The sequence below is a fragment of the Hipposideros armiger genome, unplaced genomic scaffold (genome assembly GCF_001890085.2).
Source record: "Hipposideros armiger isolate ML-2016 unplaced genomic scaffold, ASM189008v1 scaffold_838, whole genome shotgun sequence".
Taxonomy (NCBI): domain Eukaryota; kingdom Metazoa; phylum Chordata; class Mammalia; order Chiroptera; family Hipposideridae; genus Hipposideros; species Hipposideros armiger.
In genome coordinates this window covers 657,575-672,014 of record NW_017732188.1, presented here as the reverse complement: position 1 = coordinate 672,014, position 14,440 = coordinate 657,575, and the positions used below count along the sequence as shown (strand labels likewise).

The window sequence follows — 14,440 nt, the reverse complement described above, 5'->3', positions numbered from 1 at the left end:
GGGGGGGAAATATCTAATGAAGTAAAATCCAGAAAATTACAAACCTCTCTTTGGAGTGAAGAGATCCAACAGTTAGTTCCTTTCATGCTTAGTAAAGCAGTGAAAAAGGAGAAAGCTGTCACATACATGAGTAAGAAGAAAGCTGCTGAAACTTTTAAGGAATTTTTGAAGGCTAAGTGGCTGGCATGATGGTTTAGAATCCTTAGGCCATTTACCAACACTTTTTCATAGGCCTTCACAGAGTGGTCATGAGAAAAAGCGGGGCTGGGGTCAGAACGCTGAGGGAAACTTTTAAGCACTTGGGCTTTACACTGATACCAGGCAACAGGCACCTAACTTCAGTGGAAGAGGGGCAGGAATGCTGAGAGAATCCTGCTCCACCAAGGCACAGTGTGCAGGACCTTATGAATTTTAAGGGCAAGAAAGAAAACCTGGGACGAGCTCTGTAAGCTCTCCAGGCCATACATGAGCAAGAGGCATCACTAACCTATGAGTGGGAGAGGGCTAGGAAAGCTGAGAGTTTTCTCTGCAGTGTAAGTGCGACGGTTTCTTGCAGTCTGAAAGCAGCATAGGAAAACTAAACTGAACTCTTCAAGTACTCAGGGACTCAGTGGGTACAAAACAATGACTGATTTTTGCTGGGGCGGAGGAAAGCGGGCTGAGAGATATCCCTCTGAGATTCAGACAAGCGGGGCCCAAGGAAGGTTGATGGCAAAGCAGGAGAATGGAAATAAGTCCATAAGGGACGCAGGTCCCAAGTCTGGCTAAAAAGAAAATTCTGATCCCTTGCACAAATTATTTTAAGCCTGTGGTGAAATAAATCTAAGTTAAAAATAATAGCCAAGTCTAGATTGCACTCTGTTATGAACTATTGGGTTGTTGGGAAAAGTCATGATGTATTTTTTTTTATGTTTTTCACTGCAAAAATGCGTCATGACTTTTCCGACAACCCAATAGGTTGATTCATCTCTTAACATTAGTGGCCTGACAGAAGGGATGTGCCATTTTCTGGGTATAAATATTATTTGCCTCAGTTTCTATTGTTCTATTATCAATATCAAACCACCAATCAAAAACAAGAGACATGGAAAAAGAAAAATCATGTGAATTACTCTCAAGGGGGCAATAGTCCATTAAAACCTGATTGAAAGATGAAATTAAGTGTTAGAATTATCAAAGAGGACTTTAAAATAACAATGATAAGTACATTAAGGAACGTCATGAAAAAGGTGGATAGAATGTGTGAACAGATAGGACATTTTAGCATAAAGATCAAAACTCTAAAATGGAGCCATATGGTAATCCTAAAAATGAAAAGTAAAAGATAGAGAATTTAACATAACAGATGACTCAGTGAATTTGAAGACAATAGAAGTAATCTAAATTAAAACACAAAGAGAAAAAATTTAGAGAGGAAGGGGATCAGAACATCCAATAACTGTGAAGTAATATAAAATGGGCTTTTATTTGTGTAGTTGGAGTCCCAGAACAAGAAAAAGGAACAGAGCAGAAGAAATATTTGAAGAGATGACTGACAATCTTGCAAAACTGATTAAACATATCAACCCAGAGACCTAAGAAGTTCAGTGAAACGAATAAGAGTAAATACAAAAAAACCACACCTAAGCATATCATGGTCATGCTGCTGAAATCAAATGAATAAAATCTTGAACTCAAAGAAAAAAAATATTGCATACAATGAACAATGAGGAGAATAATGGCTGACTTCTTATCAGAAAGAAATGAAGGGGATAAGCAATGGAATGGCATCTCTAAAGTAGTTAAAGAAAAACTGCTAATCTGGAATTCTATATCTAGTAAAAATATCCTCTAAAAATTAAGGCAAAATAAAGACATTTGGAAGCAGGCAAAAAGTGAAAGGATTCATCTCATCTCCAGTAGACCTGCACTGTAATAAATATTAAATACTAATGCTCTTTGGGGTTTTTTTTTCAGTCATTTTTCTCTGTTTTATTTGTATAGTTTTAATTGCTATGTCTTCAAGTTCAATAATAATTTCTTCTGAAATGTCTAATCCATCATTAATCTCATCCAGTATATTTTTCATTTCATGCTTAGTAGTTTGCATCCCTGGAAGCCCAATTTGAGTCTTTTAAACATCTTGTATCTTTACATAAGGTGCACAATATTTTCTCCAGCTTCTTGAGCATTGGGAATGTAGTTACAGTAATTGTTTATTGTCCTAGTTTACTATCTTCTGTGTCACATCTGATTAATTTTGATTAATTGATGATTTTTCTCCTCCTTATGGGTCATAGTATCTTGCTTCTTTGCATGCTGATAATTTTTTATTGGATGCTAGACATTATGAATTTTTTTGTTGTTGTTGGATGCTGTATATTTTTGCATTCTTATAAACATCTTGAGCTTTATCATGGAATGCTGTTAAGTTACTTAGAAACAACTTGATCCATTCAGGGCTTGCTTATAAACATTGTTAGGAGGAACCTTGGCAGTATTTAGTTTAGGGTTGATTTTGCTACTGCTGAGGCAAAACACTTCTGAGTACTCTACCTAACATTCCATAAATTAGTAGCAGTTTCTCCCTTTGGCTGGTGCCTTCTGTAAGCCATGGATATAATTCCCTCTTACTCTTTCTGGTGGTTCTTTCTCCAGCCTCAGTTTCCTCACCCACATGCACTGATCAGTACTCAGCTGAAGACTCACAGAGGAATCTGCAGGTCTCCTGAGATCTCCCTCGCTCTCTCTGCACAGCTCTCTCCTCCATGATACTCTGCCCTGTGAACTTCGGCTTCCTCTGCTTCCCTGGACTCCCAGCCTTATCTTCTCAACTCAGGGAGACCACCAGGCTTTGTCTGGGTTCTCTCTCCCTTGTGGCCTAGGATATCTGCAGATAATAAGCTGGAGCAATTATAGGTCTCATCTCATTTGTTCATATGGTGAAGGGAATCACAACCCTTCCTTGCCTAATACTCTGTCTTGAAAACAGTTGTTTAATGTATTTTATTCAGTTTTTGTTGTTTACACAGGAAAGTAAATCTTGTCACTCTGAATTTACCCTTCATCTTAGCTAAAAACACAAATCTTTGTATCATACTTTTTTTAATATTCTAAATCTATGTTGTCTGTACATTATGATTCAAATGCTGATTTTTCCTTTCAGACCCATTCAAGTAGGAATCTTTCTATGTCCTGTATGTTATTAAATTTAGAAAACAATGTAAATAGTAAGTATGGACTTTTCTGTGAGCAAAACTATTCAAAAGCAGGAACACACACAAAGAAAAGGCATAATGACAGGATATTGACCCTACAATATTCACCCATTTACCTACTTCCTTCTCCTTTTTAAAATTCTTTTTTGACCTTTAGGACCAGGTGCTCATGCATTCCCTATGATTACTTTCTACTCTGGGGAGGGAGTAGCCTAGGATGTCTAAGAACCCTTTTAGATACCAAACATTTTGCAAATTTGCAAACTGTTTTGTGCAGGAAATGTTGCCTTATACACTTTCTCTAGAATTTTTCTAGAAGTGAAGAAAAACAAACATACACAACATGCACACACAATCTATCAATTTCATATTAAATTAGTGTCTGTTTTCGCTTTAAGAATTTGACTGAAACTGATCACTGATGTCTCTCTTTCAGATGTCTCTCCTTCACTTCAATCATATTCATCACAATCAATGATTATGAAGTGATTAAAAGTAACATCCTATCTCCTTAAATGCACTGAAAAAAGGCAACATGAGTTTACATGCGTCTATTACTTGCAGTAGTGAGAATAGGCCACCAGCTGGTATTCAAGTAACTAAATCCTTTTACTGAACAGTTCAGAAAAGAGGTATTGGCTAGATGTGGGTCATGCATTATGAATATATGCTTCAGTGCTATGCTCAGGGTTTGTTGCTTTGAGGAGAGCAGTTATACAATTCCAATGACTAAGCATCTTAATTTGAAATTCATATTATGTGTTGCATGCCAATGAAATAGAAAGAAAAAGGGGATTCTATAAGATATGTAATATTTTTTTCTATTGCTTCCATCTCCCGTTATAAAAAAATACATTAACAGCATCTCATCTTTTTACTCTTCAAAATATTTTTAAATTTACCATTTTAAAGAATAGTATATATGAGTATTAAATATTCTTTTAAATATATTTTAGAAGTCAAGCAGTGTGATTTTGCCTCTCAACTATGTTTGAATCTATTAAAGCAAAATAAAATTTTAAAATAAGACTATTTGGATAAATTTAGGCAACACTTTCGTCTGTGGCATTTGAAGAAAAAAAATGTAGGCGCTAAATAATCTTTGGCTTCTATATTAAAGAACTTTGTTGAATGCTGTGACTGGAATTCTTCACATCGTTCCTTTTAGCCATATTCTGTAATTGACCTCTGCATTTTGGAGGCCAGTCTGGCCTGTTGGTAAAGTATCAGATTAAAATTTAGGATCCTTGGACCTAGAATACTAGTCTTCTAGTTCAGAGCTTTTCAACTTTTGTTCATCTTTGACACATGAAGGATGATACTCCCATGGGTAACACAAGGCATTCACAATGTCTAGACTTGCCTTCTCTAAAATCCACGTCTCTGTCTTTTAAGGAAATATTTATTGGGAGGCAAGTGAAATAAAGTGACTTAATTACAGGATTAAATTTGAATCTTAATTTATTATAAAGTAAATCATCAGGTAGAAAATAATTGATGTGTGGTAGTTTCCAAGTACTCTACTAGGCAGGCTCTCCCAGAGGTAATAGAACAGAAGGGCCCACAGATCATATTAAGATAATTTAATCACTTGGTTAGTTGAATCAATTGAAAATATACAGCAAGAAGCAAGGGGAAAGAAATGAGGTTAGGGTTCAACCTAGGATAGGGTTCAAACGGGATAAAGATACCATGCTACCTGGACCCTATGTCACACAATGTTCATATGTTCTTTTTCTCTTTCTTTCTCCCTCTCCCCTCCCTTCCCACCTCTCTCTCTCTCTCTTTTCTCTCTGCTACATCAGCCTTTTCTGGTCCTTACAATAAGGACCAGAGTTAAAGGTGTGAAAGAGGATTCAGCAAATGGAAGGTACATGAAGTCAACACACACTGCTCTATTAGATGCAGGAGCAAGTATTCCTGGTCAGTAGCTTGCCAATAACCTGCTGAAGAGCCCAAGCAAAGAACACTTGTGGCCAGAATGGATGTCAATAATGGGTAACCAATTTAAGGATATCATGGCTGTCTTGAATATTCCATGCCTTATGAATGCTGAGTGCCTGCTTGTTCCTTCCATCTCTCCCTATATTTGTTCAGCACACACAAGAGGTCTGACAATTAGGTTCACAAACTCATCCTAGAAAAAGTGCTACATACCTCATTGCTGAATACCATGGGAAGCTATGCACTGACGCCAGTGCCTAGTCCACCCTTTAAAGCAATTTTGGAACTGTTTTTCTGGAATGGCATCAGAACTCTTGTTGTACTACCCTTGATGTCCTGAATGTCATCAAAATGTCTCCCTTTCAATATTTCCTTTATCTTCAGGTAAAGAAAGAAGTCATTGGGGTCCATATCAGGTGAGTAGGGAGGGTATTCCAATACAGTTGTTTACTGGCTAAAAACTCCCTCACAGACAGTGCTGTGTGAGCTGGTGCATTGTTATGATGCAAGAGCCATGAATTGTTGGCAAAAAATTCAGGTTGTCTAACTTTTTCACACAGTATTTTCAGCACTTCCAAATAGTAAACTTGGTTAACTATTTGTCCAGTTGGTAAAAATTCATAATGAATAATCCCTCTGATCGCAAAAAAGGTTAGCAACATCGTTGCAACAAGTTCGCGAACTTGTCAGGCCTCTTATGCACTAAACTTATCTATGCCTACTGTATCCCACAAGATACATGTTTAGTTTTATCTAAGAAGAAATACTCTTAATACAGCAAATATACATAAACATCATTTGCAAAATAACTATAATTATTAACACACCAGTGTATCATTCTTCTATTTTAAAAAAATGTTAATTGATCACCCATCATGTATCAGTGACTTGCCTGTGTTGAAGATTTGACAATGAAAGACATGAAAATACCCTTTCAGAGCTACATTTCAGCGGGAGCAGCATGGTTAAGGAATATTTACTTCTCCAGTTTGGATGTGCATGGGTCTGGATGTCTGCATCTGCATTCACATCTGTGTACATGTGGGTGACTGTACCTGTGCGTGTTTGTATGTCTGTGATGCACACTTAAAACTTTTTTTTTTAAAGATTTTTATTGGGGAATTGGGGGGATGGGAACAGTGCTGGGGAATTGGGGTAAGGGGAACGGACAAGTTGCTGTCCTTTTGTTCTTCAGTCTAGTTGTGGAGGACGTTGCTTCACTGGCCCAAGTTGGCACCATCATTGTGCTCTTCCCAGGCGAGGCACATCAGTCGCCGGCTTCTGGACGGCCGCTCACAGCGGCTGCAGGCCGCTCACGCTGGCTGCTGGCTATACACGGTAGCCCATGGCAACCTACTGCCACAGGGGACTGCAGCCCACACCGTCACCAGCGACTCACAGCAGCCCAGCTCCAGGTTGAGCTGTTGTTCAGCATCTTAGCTGTAGAGGGCAGTGTCACTGGCCCTCATATGTGGGATCCGAACCGGGGCCCTCTGGCATCCCAAGCCAGTTCTTAACCATCGCGCCACTCAGCTGGCCCCACACTTAAAACTTTTGATTAGCCAAGTTCTACTACTATAAAGCCACAAGACTAAGGTCTAGAAGTACTTGAGTACTGAGGCTAATGATGAATTACATTGCACTTTCCTAACATACTGTGTTCCCATGATTACAGAATACATGGGTTTTAGTACTGGCTCTGTCACTTACTCTTTGTGTGTCTATCGACAAGTAACTTAATCTTGATGAGTCTCACAATATATATAGTTTCTCTAAGGACTTAATGAGATACTATGAGGAATGTGGCAGATAAACTAGAAAATTATGTACAAATACAAGGGAGTTTCCATATTATTAGCCCAATATGTGAAATAAGCAGTAGTGATATACATTGGGCTGTCGGAGAAGTCATGACACATTTTTGCAACAAAAAACATAGAAAATATACTTCATGACTTTTCTGACAACCCAATATATACAGATATACCTATACATAGATATATACCTATCTATATATAGGTACCTATCTGTATATAGATATACATATGTATCTATATACAGATATATATATATATATATATATATATTTTTTTTTTAAGCTGAGGCATCCTGCCACCTGTTGGCAGCTCAGCAGCTGCTCAGCTCGGGCCGGGAATTGAACCGCTGTCGCTCAGCGCTCAAACTCTTGAGCGAGCTCTTAACCAACTGAGCCACTTGGCTGGCCTGCTATATACGTATATTTTTGTCACTATTTTGTGCCTAGTCCAAAACTAGTTCTCTCTCTATATATATATTTGCTTATACTTTATCCTCTAGGCTTAAGTTTATATTTTATTCTGTTCCCAAATATTTGGGTTTATTTCTGTGCTCTTTAATAAAGGTATTAGATCACATGGAAGTGGAGGTAGGGAAGTCACATAATGAAAATGCATCATTTAGCATCATTCAGTCCCATTTTTGGTTTTCATCAACAGCCACCAAAGTCAATAAGAAAATTCTTACCAATCTTAGGCTCACTCTACTATCTCACCTTTCACTGCCCCATCCAATTTCCCCACATTCTTCTATCATCATCCTACTTGAACCCTCTAAGTAGACTGTGCTCCATGTTGAACTTTTTTTGCAAACTTAGGATTTGCTTGCATTGTAACACAAAAAGGCGTAACCTTGTTGGTGCCACATAAATGAGAACAATCAAAGCAGTACTCTTATTTCATTAGCATTCACTTTGCGGCACTAGACTACTAATTAAGAAATTCATAAGTATTCATATTTATTCAGGCTATTCTACATTTTATTTGCTACATTTGGTTAGAAATATTTAGACACATTAACTGTTCTCCTAGTCAGAGCAGATACTTGTTGTTTGTGGATAAGCCAATTGACGACTGTCCTTTGTTGAAAGCAAAATATAAAAACATGATTTGTTCCCATTTTCAGTTTTCTTTACATAAGTTATTGTATTTGGATGAATAAAGTAATTGTTCTAAGGATGAACTTTTGAAGCGCTATTGTTAGCTTCTTCCAATGGTAATAATGTCCTCAAGTTATATTGGTAAATACAGTATAGAAATCTATGAACCTGTGAAGTTAGCACCTTTGATAAAGAGATGAGATGGAAGGCAGGATGACCTGAAGCTCCACCACCTGAGGATTGATGGATGATTATTACAGAGAAAAGAAGATTGTATGGGCTGGGAAACAGCTTTTGCTAGAACACAAAAGAGAAATTTGATTTACTCTCTGTTGTCTCAGGAGGCACAACTAGAATTGACATGTGGAAATTATAAGGAAGGAAATTGCAGCTCAAAAAAAGGAAGACCTGTTTAACAATTACATTTTTTCAAAGTTAAATTATCTGATTTTGGAATTCCCACCAATAACGGTGCCACCTAAATTGCAATCCATACCTCTTCTGCATACAATACAGATCAGAGAGAATGAATAAAACCAGCAGTAACTCATGCCTGCAGCAGGACTAAAACAGAATAAGACTTCAATTTTCATGTAATCAGGAAAATAAATATTTAGAAACCAGCAGGGCCACTCCTGGAGCCCTCTATAGAGCAGCAAGTGGACACTTGAGGTGTGGAATACAAATATAATCATTTTCCAAAAGACAGCGTCCCACCCTTAAGGCAGAAATGCTGAGAATAAATCTTATACCTGAATATTCAGAGTTCTGGCTATGGGGAATTGAGACAGAGGGCCTTGAAAGTATATACAAAGTTGGAAATTGTACCCCTTCTCTGGAAGAGTGGGAAAGATGCAGAAGAGAGAATGGCTTTGAAGAAGAAGGATTCCAGGGATTTGGAGGGTGAGGGGGATGAAGGAAAAAGTGGTAGAAATCAAATGTTCTTCAGTAACAAATGAATATCGCATCAGAAGACATTATTATCCTCTCTCCTCTGCAGCTCCAACTAATGTAGGCATTAAAAAAAATCTGCACTTCACCATACCAGCAGAAGAGGGCACTCCTGAGCTAAGAAATCCAATAGGCCACCAAACATCCTTTTCTACATACAACTGCTAGTGCTGGCCTAGGAAAATATAAGAATATTACAAAATTAACAAAAAATAAAAGACAACACACATACTAAAGCTATTTTAATATAAAACAAAAAATAAAAAGCAAACATTTCAGATGATGAAAATGATTCCTAAAAAAACCACAAAGAAGGAAAAATCTGTAACAAAATATGGCAATCTAAATTAAATATCCATAAACAATTATTTGCAGGTGTAAAAAAAATCTCAAGAAATATATTTAAAACTTCAAAGTAAAAATGAACATAAAAACAGGAAGATGTGAAATGAGAGTTGATTGTACTCAGGAACAAAATTGAAGATAAAGAAAAAAATCATCTCTGAAATAAACAATAAATTAGATGACATCCAAGGAAGGACAGCTTAGACTGAGAATATAATAAGGAACATATGCAAAAATTAAAAGTGACAAAATAATGAAAATAAAATAAAGAGAGGTAGAAAGGATCAGCAAGAAAGTGACAGGGATGACAGGAAAAAAGTCTAAGTAAAAAGATGAGCATTAATGAAGGTATTAGTACAAAGATAACAAAAAGAACAAAACTATAAACACAATATATAAAATACATATTTTATATATATTTAACATGTATTATTAAATATTAAGATAGAGATAAGATAAAAATATAAACATAAAAAAGAAATACAATATATAATACACAGTATTACTTAAAATAGTATGTAATAATCATATCAATAAATAAAAGTGGACTTAACTGATCTATTAAATAAAAAATATTTTCAGACTGGCTCATGTAGCAAAACCCAACTGCTAAAAAAACACAACTGTTAAATAAACAGACCCATTTAAAACAAACTAATTCAGAAAATCTAGACCAGGTAAATGCAAGTAAAATTTTAAAATCCAGATATTCCATAAGGGAGACTTTAGGCTTAAAAATATTAAATAAGCCAAAGAGTTTACTACATATGCTAACGGAGGCCATTCACAGTGAAGAAGTAATGGCTATGAATACATATTCACCAAGTAATGCATAACTTCCTTAATAAAGCATAAATTACAGAAAATACAAGGAGAAATAGACAGAAATACAGTAATAATGGGACTTTAATACTTCACTTTCACTCAAAAGCAAATCAAAAGAAAAAAATAAGTAAATACATATACAACCTAAATAATATAATTAATAAGGTAAATATTACTGACACATAACAAAAAGAGAATACCTTCCTCTCAAGTTGTACATAAAACATTCAATAAATTTGACCATCTATGAGAGCACCACAAAACCTTTGTAAGTTCCATAAAGTAAAATAAACACCACATTCTCTGATTAAAAATCAACACTTAAAAATTAATTAAAAACAAAAAGCAAAATACCCTTCAATGGAAAAGTTAAAATCTTCTATTAAACAATTCTTTGGAAAAGAGGGTAAAATTTTCAGAATTTCTAAAGATTTATCATAATAAAAACATTACATTAATGAAACTATGGAATACAATATAAGCAGTGATCAGAAGAAAATTCAAACCCTTAAATACTTACATGAATAAAATAAAAATAAATTCCCAACAAAGCTAGAAAAAATACACTAAATAAACGTAAGGAAAGTAGAAAAACAAAAATAACAGCACACATTAATGAGGTGCAAATGAGAAGAGAAAAATACTAAATAAATCAAAACACTAGTTCTTGAAAAAAATAAGCAATAATATAGACAAAATACTAGCCAATCTAGTTAAGAGGGAAAAAAGGAGAAAGCATACAAATACAAAATAAGAAATGATAGAGAAATTTAACATTGAAAAAGGATTTAAAAATCATAAGATAGTACCTTACAAATATCTATGCAAGTAAACTAGAAAACCCAATGAAATAAATTTCTTAGGATTATATATAATCTTTAAATATATTCTGTGAAAAGGGATTAAGTTTGAGAAATGCCCCACAGTAAAGGATCTTCTTTGATTCACGTTGTATCAGCATAGTAAAGGCTCTAAGATGTCTTGTGTAACCTGCTTAACTTTATTTAACCCACTAAGAACTCGTGTTATGTTGACTCAGTTATATAAAAGAAATTACTACACTTTAGAATACACTTTAGAAAATGCTACTGAAAATCCAATCTGATCAAAATTGTAAAAGTTGAAATAGCTGTTTTGTTGGTCACAAATTGTCTTTCTGTATGTAGCAATAGTACCACCTTCTGGAAATCTAGGGATAGCACTGTCATATTTTTCAGAATTTACAAAGTCTTCTGCTACAGCATCATTTGACAAATAAACTAATACATTGTACTTTTACATTCCCTTATACTAAAACAAGACAACACACAAAACAAATAAAAAATCTTGTCCTTATGCCATCCTTGATATATAGTTCCTAGAACCATATAGGAACTAAATGACCATTAACAATTGTGTTGGTATGGTATATTTTTCTATTAAAAATATGTCAGAAAATAAAATTATGGGACTGATCTTGATAAGTGTGTAAAATGAGGGACAAACTGTCTTACCCTTAACTCTTTTTTTTTTTTTTTTTTTTTTATTTTTTAGCTGAGCCATCCTGCCATCTATCGGCTGCTCAGCTTGGGCCGGGAATCAAACGGCTGTTGCTCAGAGCTCAAACTCTTGAGCGAGCTCTTAACCAACTGAGCCACTTGGCCGGCCCAAAATTGGTACAATATTAAGTGTAAGAAAATTTTGAAAAGCTAAAGATATATGTTGCAATCACTAGAGCAACCTCTAAAAAAAAAGTGCAAAAAACTTAGTAGAAAAATTTAAACCAATTTCTAAAAATATTAAAATAATCCAAAATAAAGAATACAGAAACAATTGAAGGGAAAAATAATACACAAACAATAAAATGGTAGATCTTAACCCAATCATATCAATAATCACATTAAATGATCTAAACATTCTAATTAAAATGTAGGTATTGCCAGAATAGAAAAAACAAGCTTTATTATATTCTACTTATAAGAGATACACTTAAAATATAAAGACAGATTCAAGTTGACTATGAATGAATAGAAAAGATGTACCAATAGAGCAATATATATATTCTTAAAGATGAAATGGTTATATTAATATCAAAGAATGGATTTCAAGACAATGAGTATTATCAGCAAAACGGACATTTCACAATTATAAGAGGGCCAATTCACCAGGAAAATACAGTAATCATCTGTGTGTGCACCCAAAAACAGCATCAAAATATATGAAGCAAAAGTTAACAGAATTTAAAAAAAAGCAATTCTACAATCAGTTGAAGATTTTAATGCCTCTCTATTTGTAATCAATAAAACTATGCAAAAATCAATATAGCCATATAGAATATCTGAACATTATCAACTAACTACCTTGATCTAATAGGTAATTATAAAATATCCCACCTAATGACTACAGGATATAAACTCCTGTCAAGTGCACATGGAACATTCACCAGAATAGACCATAAACTGGGCCATGAAGCAACTCTCAATAAATTTTAAAAAGACTGAAATTTTACAGAGAATATTCTTTGATTAAAAGAGAACTGAATTAGATATCAATAACAAAACATCTAGGAAATAAACATTAAACAGCACTGTAAAAACTAAATAATCGGTTGAAAAGTAATCACAAGGGATTAGAAAATACTTGTTTTTTTAACTAAATAATAATATACAATATATCAAAATGTGTGGCTATAGCTAAAGAGAGCTTAGAGAAAAAATCTATAGCTTTAAATGCTTATTTTAAAAAACAAATAACTAGAATCAATGACCTAAGTTTCTATCTTAATAAACTAAAAAGAGAAAATTAAAAAATTGGAAAAAATTAAAAAGCAGAAAAATAGAGAGCAGGGCATACATATATCAATTAAATAGAATATAGCATAAATCAATAAAACCTAAATCTGGTTCTTTGATAACACCAGTATCAGAAACGAATGAGGTGACATAACTCCATATATTCAAAATAAGGGGGTCCATTTTTGGCATAACAGCATGAGAAGTTCCATGGAATGGCTCCCTAAAAAAACCAAAGAAAATTATTTTAAAAAACAACCAGTCTCTGTAAATGTTACTAAGAGCATAATGCAAAGAAACATTTATTTAAAAAAAAAATCCACTAAAAATCAGTAACAGCAAAAATCTCTGGAATTTGAACCAAGATTCACTCCCTATTTCCCTCCTCCAACTCAGCAAGATGGAAACGCCAATCTAGACTTCAGCAACCAAGGAAACAGGATTGCCTCTCCAAGACTTCCTGGGAGGAGCAAGATGTCAGTACTTCTTATCCTGCCTCCAACTACAAGTTGCTGAAGCTAAGTTCTGGATGATTGTACCTGTCTCGAGATGTGGGGGCTCCCTTCTTTGGAACAGTACCCACTCATGGGATGAAGGCTATTATGTTGGGTGTAGCACCGTAAGACATACTATGCTTTTTTTTATTATAATCTTAATATTCCTCATTTCCAATGAGATAGAAGGGCTGTAATGTTTCCTCTGCAAAGTGCAAGCACTTTGTGAGGGGGAGGTCATAAGATCTTGTGAATCTCTGAAATGTTTTCTCTGTGGGTATGGAATAAAATTTGGTTTTAGTACCTTATCAGCTTTCATACTTATTGGGTTGTTGGAAAAGTCATGATGTATTTTGTCTGTTTTTCAAAGGATATTTATTTATATAAAGAACAAAGATCAATCAATGATATATTGCCCATTTTGTTCGATAACCTTTTGCCATCTTTCAGTGAGCTTCATAATTCCTCGTTCATAGGACCTGTCTTTATTTGCGAAAAACTCAACAAGGTGCTGTTTTACAGCAGCATCTGAATTGAACGCTGTACCACACAAGTTTTGAAGAGCGAAACAAGTGGAAGTCTGATGGCGTAAGGTCAGGCGAGTATGGTGGGTGGGGCAACACATCCCATCCAAGCTCCGATCATTTTTGACAGGTGATCAAACTTATGTGTGGTCTCATGTTGTCACGATGGAACACAACGCCTTTACAATTAACAAGCTCTGGACATTTTTGGATGATGGATTCGTTCAAACTGTTCAACTGCCGACAGTACACATTCAAATTGTTTAGTTCCTTGGTAGGAGCTCGAAAAACAAGACATCTTTAAAATCTCATCACAATGAGAGCATAACCTTCCTCTGATGTCTGCTTTCAATGTCGTTTGAAGCGAATCATCACGTTGGGACCAAGGTCATTTACGCATCACATTGTAGTAAACAATCTACTTCTTATCACCAGTTATCAGTTGCTTCAAAAAACGACCATTTTTTTGGGCCGG

The 14,440-nt window shown here is 35.0% G+C and overlaps 1 protein-coding gene across 1 annotated transcript in view; it reads right to left on the bottom strand.

Annotated features, from left to right (window-relative positions):
• Nucleotides 1–12,100: 12,100 nt before the first annotated feature.
• Nucleotides 12,101–14,440, bottom strand: part of FBXO4 (F-box protein 4) — a 15,886-nt gene continuing 13,546 nt past the window's right edge. The window contains exon 8 of the transcript XR_002122420.1: nucleotides 12,101–13,170. The gene's annotated coding sequence lies outside the window, so the exon portion shown is untranslated. The remainder of the gene's footprint in view (nucleotides 13,171–14,440) is intronic.